This window comes from Lissotriton helveticus, chromosome 1_1 (genome assembly GCF_964261635.1).
Source record: "Lissotriton helveticus chromosome 1_1, aLisHel1.1, whole genome shotgun sequence".
In the NCBI taxonomy this organism is placed as follows: Eukaryota; Metazoa; Chordata; class Amphibia; order Caudata; family Salamandridae; genus Lissotriton; species Lissotriton helveticus.
In genome coordinates, this window is record NC_136057.1 from 56,903,265 (window position 1) to 56,909,264 (window position 6,000).

The 6,000-nt window shown below is 63.1% G+C and overlaps 1 protein-coding gene across 1 annotated transcript in view; it reads right to left on the reverse strand.

Annotated features, from left to right (window-relative positions):
- Positions 1-5,504, reverse strand: part of LOC144823125 (uncharacterized) — a 328,250-nt gene extending 322,746 nt beyond the window's left edge. The window contains exon 1 of the mRNA XM_078681365.1: positions 5,397-5,504. The gene's annotated coding sequence lies outside the window, so the exon portion shown is untranslated. The remainder of the gene's footprint in view (positions 1-5,396) is intronic.
- Between the last annotated feature and the right edge of the window lie 496 nt (positions 5,505-6,000).

Here is a 6,000-nt window from a genome sequence, read left to right on the forward strand (position 1 = left end):
TCAGGCTCTCGGTGCACGCGTTAGATGCATTGACAAGGGTGTGAGATGAGCACTTTACGATTGTAATAAAGGAAGGATGCAGAGAACCTGCAGTGACTGCCGCGCTCCAAGGAGGAAGAGAGGCAGAGGACAAGGGAAAGAAGCGCCTGGATACCCTCACGAGTGACAAGAAGCGCTCTATGAATCTACAAATCGATTGATTGAAAGAAGCTGCCGGGACCAGCATCAGCCGCCAGAGGACAAGGGAACAAGCAAACTCCAACCGACTCGTCGCAGCATTCACCACCCGAATGAAGGCCTGGGTCCTGTCTGGACAGTCCTGCACTATAGCGCTGCGGTGCCGCCCTCGAGGCACATATGTGCTTTACACACAACCAGAACATGAGATGGAGCCGGCTGCAAGAAGAGAATAATTCAGTGAGCAAGAGAAAGAAAGAGCCCTGAGAGATAAAGAGAGAAGTGAGAGACAGGGCAGGATACAGACAGAGAACCTGAGAGAGGGAGAGAGAGAGAGGGAGCGAGAAGTGAGAGAGGGATAGATAGAGGGGGCGAGAGAGGGAGAGAGATGGGAGAGAAAGAGGGAGGGTGGGAGAGAGAGAGAGAGATGGGGAGAGAAAGAGAGAGAGATAGATAGAAGGGGGAGAGGGAGAGAGAGAAAAAGAGAGAGGGGGGGCAGGAGGGAGATAGAAACCTAGAGAGATAGAGAGAAGAAAGAGAGAGGGAGAGACAGAGAGAGAGGAGAGAAAGAGGGAGGGAGAGATAGAAGGGGAGAGGGAGGGAGAGAGAGAGAGAGAGAGGGGGGAGGGGGCAGGAGGGAGACAGAGACCCTGAGAGGGCTCACCGAGGCCCAGAAGCACCAGCTGCGCCCACCGAAGGACTCACCGAGGCCCAGAAGCACCAGCTGCGCCCACCGAAGGACTCACCGAGGCCCAAAAGCACCAGCTGCGCCCACAGAAGGACTCACCGAGGCCCAAAAGCACCAGCTGCGCCCACCGAAGGACTCACCGAGGCCCAAAAACACCTGCTGCGCCCACGGAAGGACTCACCGAGGCCCAGAAGCACCTGCTGCGCCCACCGAAGGACTCACCGAGGCCCAGAAGCAGCAGCTGCGCCCACCGAAGGACTCACCGAGGCCCAGAAGCAGCAGCTGCACCCACAGAAGGACTCACCGAGGCCCAAAAGCAGCAGCTGCGCCCCAAAGGACTCACCGAGGCCCAAAAGCAGCAGCTGCGCCCCAAAGGACTCACCGAGGCCCAAAAGCACCAGCTGCGCCCACCGAAGGACTCACCGAGCCCCAAAAGCACCTGCTGCGCCCACCGAAGGACTCACCGAGCCCCAAAAGCACCTGCTGCACCCAACGAAGGACTCACCGAGGCCCAAAAGCACCTGCTGCGCCCAACGAAGGACTCACCGAGGCCCAAAAGCACCAGCTGCAGCCACCGAAGGACTCACCGAGGCCCAAAAGCAGCAGCTGCGCCCACCGAAGGACTCACCGAGGCCCAGAAGCAGCAGCTGCGCCCACGGAAGGACTCACCGAGGCCCAGAAGCAGCAGCTGCGCCCACCGAAGGACTCACCGAGGCCCAGAAGCAGCAGCTGCGCCCACCGAAGGACTCACCGAGGCCCAGAAGCAGCAGCTGCGCCCACCGAAGGACTCACCGAGGCCCAGAAGCAGCAGCTGCGCCCACCGAAGGACTCACCGAGGCCCAGAAGCAGCAGCTGCGCCCACCGAAGGACTCACCGAGGCCCAGAAGCAGCAGCTGCGCCCACCGAAGGACTCACCGAGGCCCAGAAGCAGCAGCTGCGCCCACCGAAGGACTCACCGAGGCCCAGAAGCAGCAGCTGCGCCCACGGAAGGACTCACCGAGGCCCAGAAGCAGCAGCTGCGCCCGCAGAAGGACTCATCGAGGCCCAAAAGCAGCAGCTGCACCCACAGAAGGACTCACCGAGGCCCAAAAGCACCAGCTGCGCCCACCGAAGGACTCATCGAGGCCCAAAAGCACCTGCTGCGCCCACCGAAGGACTCACCGAGGCCCAGAAGCAGCAGCTGCGCCCACGAAAGGACTCACCGAGGCCCAGAAGCAGCAGCTGCGCCCACCGAAGGACTCACCGAGGCCCAGAAGCAGCAGCTGCGCCCACCGAAGGACTCACCGAGGCCCAAAAGCAGCAGCTGCACCCACAGAAGGACTCACCGAGGCCCAAAAGCACCAGCTGCGCCCACCGAAGGACTCACCGAGCCCCAAAAGCACCTGCTGCGCCCACCGAAGGACTCACCGAGCCCCAAAAGCACCTGCTGCACCCAACGAAGGACTCACCGAGGCCCAAAAGCACCTGCTGCGCCCAACGAAGGACTCACCGAGGCCCAAAAGCACCAGCTGCAGCCACCGAAGGACTCACCGAGGCCCAAAAGCACCAGCTGCGCCCACCGAAGGACTCACCGAGGCCCAGAAGCAGCAGCTGCGCCCACGGAAGGACTCACCGAGGCCCAGAAGCAGCAGCTGCGCCCACCGAAGGACTCACCGAGGCCCAGAAGCAGCAGCTGTGCCCACTGAAGGACTCACCGAGGCCCAGAAGCAGCAGCTGCGCCCACCGAAGGACTCACCGAGGCCCAGAAGCAGCAGCTGCGCCCACCGAAGGACTCACCGAGGCCCAGAAGCAGCAGCTGCGCCCACGGAAGGACTCACCGAGGCCCAGAAGCAGCAGCTGCGCCCACCGAAGGACTCACCGAGGCCCAGAAGCAGCAGCTGCGCCCACCGAAGGACTCACCGAGGCCCAGAAGCAGCAGCTGCGCCCACGGAAGGACTCACCGAGGCCCAGAAGCAGCAGCTGCGCCCGCAGAAGGACTCATCGAGGCCCAAAAGCAGCAGCTGCACCCACAGAAGGACTCACCGAGGCCCAAAAGCACCAGCTGCGCCCACCGAAGGACTCACCGAGGCCCAAAAGCACCAGCTGCGCCCACCGAAGGACTCATCGAGGTTCAAAAGCACCTGCTGCGCCCACCGAAGGACTCACCAGGCCCAAAAGCACCAGCTGCGCCCACCGAAGGACTCACCGAGGTCCAAAAGCAGCAGCCGCACCCACCGAAGGACTCACCAAGGCCCAAAAGCACCAGCTGCGCCCACCGAAGGACTCACTGAGGCCCAGAAGCAGCAGCTGCGCCCACCGAAGGACTCACCGAGGCCCAGAAGCAGCAGCTGCGCCCACCGAAGGACTCACCGAGGCCCAGAAGCAGCAGCTGCGCCCACCGAAGGACTCACCGAGGCCCAGAAGCAGCAGCTGCGCCCACCGAAGGACTCACCGAAGCCCAGAAGCAGCAGCTGCGCCCTCCTAAGGACTCACCGAGGCCCAGAAGCAGCAGCTGCGCCCACCGAAGGACTCACCGAGGCCCAAAAGCACCAGCTGCAACCACAGAAGGACTCACCGAGGCCCAGAAGCACCAGCTGCGCCCCAAAGGACTCACCGAGGCCCAAAAGCACTACTGCACCCACCGACGGACTCACCGAGGCCCAAAAGCAGCAGCTGCGCCCACCGAAGGACTCACCGAGGCCCAGAAGCAGCAGCTGCGCCCACCGAAGGACTCACCGAGGCCCAGAAGCAGCAGCTGCGCCCACGGAAGGACTCACCGAGGCCCAGAAGCAGCAGCTGCGCCCACGGAAGGACTCACCGAGGCCCAGAAGCAGCAGCTGCGCCCACCGAAGGACTCATTGCTGCACCCCTTCTCGCCGCTGGAGCAAGCTGGCAACAGCAGGCTGGAGATTCTGTGTCAAGGCTGCCTGCAGCCACCAGGGGCCGAGGGCACGACACCACAAATGCAATCACCCCTTTGTTAGAGCTCAGTGACCGCGATCCTGCCCCTGTGAGTCGCTCCCTTCAAGTCGCCATCGCGGGGTCTCCGTCCCACTGGAGCTGCAATACCCCCCCCTTCCCTCCCCCTCTGCCGCAGCCCCCCCCCTCCCCAGCAGGTGCACTTACCACTCACAATCACGGAAGGGGCGAGAGGTGTCAGGGGGTCCCACAGTGGTTTATCCTCAGGTCCAGGCCCTCAGAATATTAGGCCCAGGAGGGCCCGGACCGAGCGGGCTTCAGGGCAGGATGGACGGGCGGGGGGCTGGCGACCACCACCTCCCCAGGGCGCTGGACTGTAGGGGGTGTGAGGGGTGGGAGGGGTGTGTGGGGTGTGAGGGCTGGCAGAACCGTCCTGGTGTCAGGGGTCACACCTTGGTGTATCCTCAGCTCCAGGCCCTCAGAATATTAGGCCCAGGAGGGCCCGGACCGAGCGGGCTTCAGAGCAGGAGGGACGGGGCTGGCGACCACCAACACCTACCCTGTGGGGTGTGAGGGGTGGGTGGAGGCCCCTAAGACTGAGAGCTCCGAGGGGATCCACATGGGCTCGGATGAGTCTCCCCCGCACACTCCACAGGCCAGGCAACCGACCCCCGGGACAGCCTTAATGAGAATGGCACCGGGTGCAGAGCCTCTCTGCCCTCCCCCGCCCCCCCACACCCACACCCAACCCACGGAACACCTGCTAGAGGAGGGCGGGCGCCCCATACCACCGACCCCCGCAGTCTCCCCCGCACACTCCACATACCAGGCAACCGACCCCCGGGCACTGCGAATCTAATGGCCAGATGAAACCGCAGACAGTCTTAACGAGCCTGGCACCAGCTGCAGAGCCCCCCCCCCCCGACACCCAACCCACGGACCACCTGCTAGAGGAGGGTGGGCGACCCAAACCACCAACCCCCGCAGCCGATCCGCAAACCCACACCATGCCGCGACCACGACAGACCCCCCCCCCCCCCATGCACGTGCGACAGAAACAACCGCAATATGCCCTGCACAACAGCTCCCCCCGCCACCCCCACACTGCAACCACCGACTCAAGGCCCCCCCCCGCCCCCCCCCCCCCCCCATCAGCAGGCGCTGCGGCTGCTGCTGTCAGTCTTGGCGCTATGCGCCCCCACCCCGTCTGAGTGTATCAGTGAGACACGTGGCCGCCCTAGAGAGGAGCTAGCGCCTCGAGGTTGAGGCATGGCAGAGAGCGCTGCACAAGAGGGGGGGTCAGTGACTCACCCGAGCCCTCCTCGGTCCGTGCCCCCTCTCCCGGGTCTCGGGAGCGCCCTCTGTGCCAGGTTAGCGGCAGCTTCACGGCGCTAGAGTGCGGAGCGCCTGGACACACGGCGGTGAGACCGGAGTGAAGGAGGTGGGGGGAGGGGGTGTGGAGGTTCTCAGTCACCTGAGCCCTGAGACCTCCTCGGTCAGTGCCCCGTCTCCCGGGGGTTCTCTCTCTGGGCCCCTCAGTAGATGCGGGTCAGTAAATACAAGCTCATTCAAGGCGCTAGTGTGCAGAGCGCCCGAGCTGGGGTGGAGGGGACGGGGGTTTGTGGTCACTCACCAGTGCCGGACGGCCAGCGCCCCCTCTCCCGGGGGTCCTCTCAGTAGATCCGGGTCTGCGAATAGAAGCTGCTTCAAGGCGCTAGAGTGCAGGGCCTCTGGACACCAGGGCGGCGGAGGCCGGAGTGAAGGGGGGGGGTCTCAAGGCTGCTCACCCAGGACAGGAGGGCTGAGGGGAGGAGGAGGAGGGGCTCTGCTGTCAGCCCTTGAGGGGCCCGGACAGGTGTGGACACTGAAACAGCCAATCACAGAGCGGGGAGTGCTATCCCCCCCCCCCCCCCAAGAGAGACGGCCCCGTCTCTCCCCATTCACAGCAGACTGAGCACAGCCACACACACTGTATTTATTTATTTTCTGCGTTTTTCTCTCGCGCGGACTTTACTTGAAGGCTTCAGAGCGCTTCACAATAGGAACAGAACTGATACATGAGAATATTACAGGTGAACAAATTACAAAGCAGAAATTACATTACATGAGGCAAAAGTGACAATTGTGAGCAAACAAAATACAAGAGGAGCAAACAGTGCATTACAGGAGGAAAAAGTGACGTGTGTGCAGGTTACAAAAGTGTACAAAGTACAAATAGAGGTATAATACTGCAATAA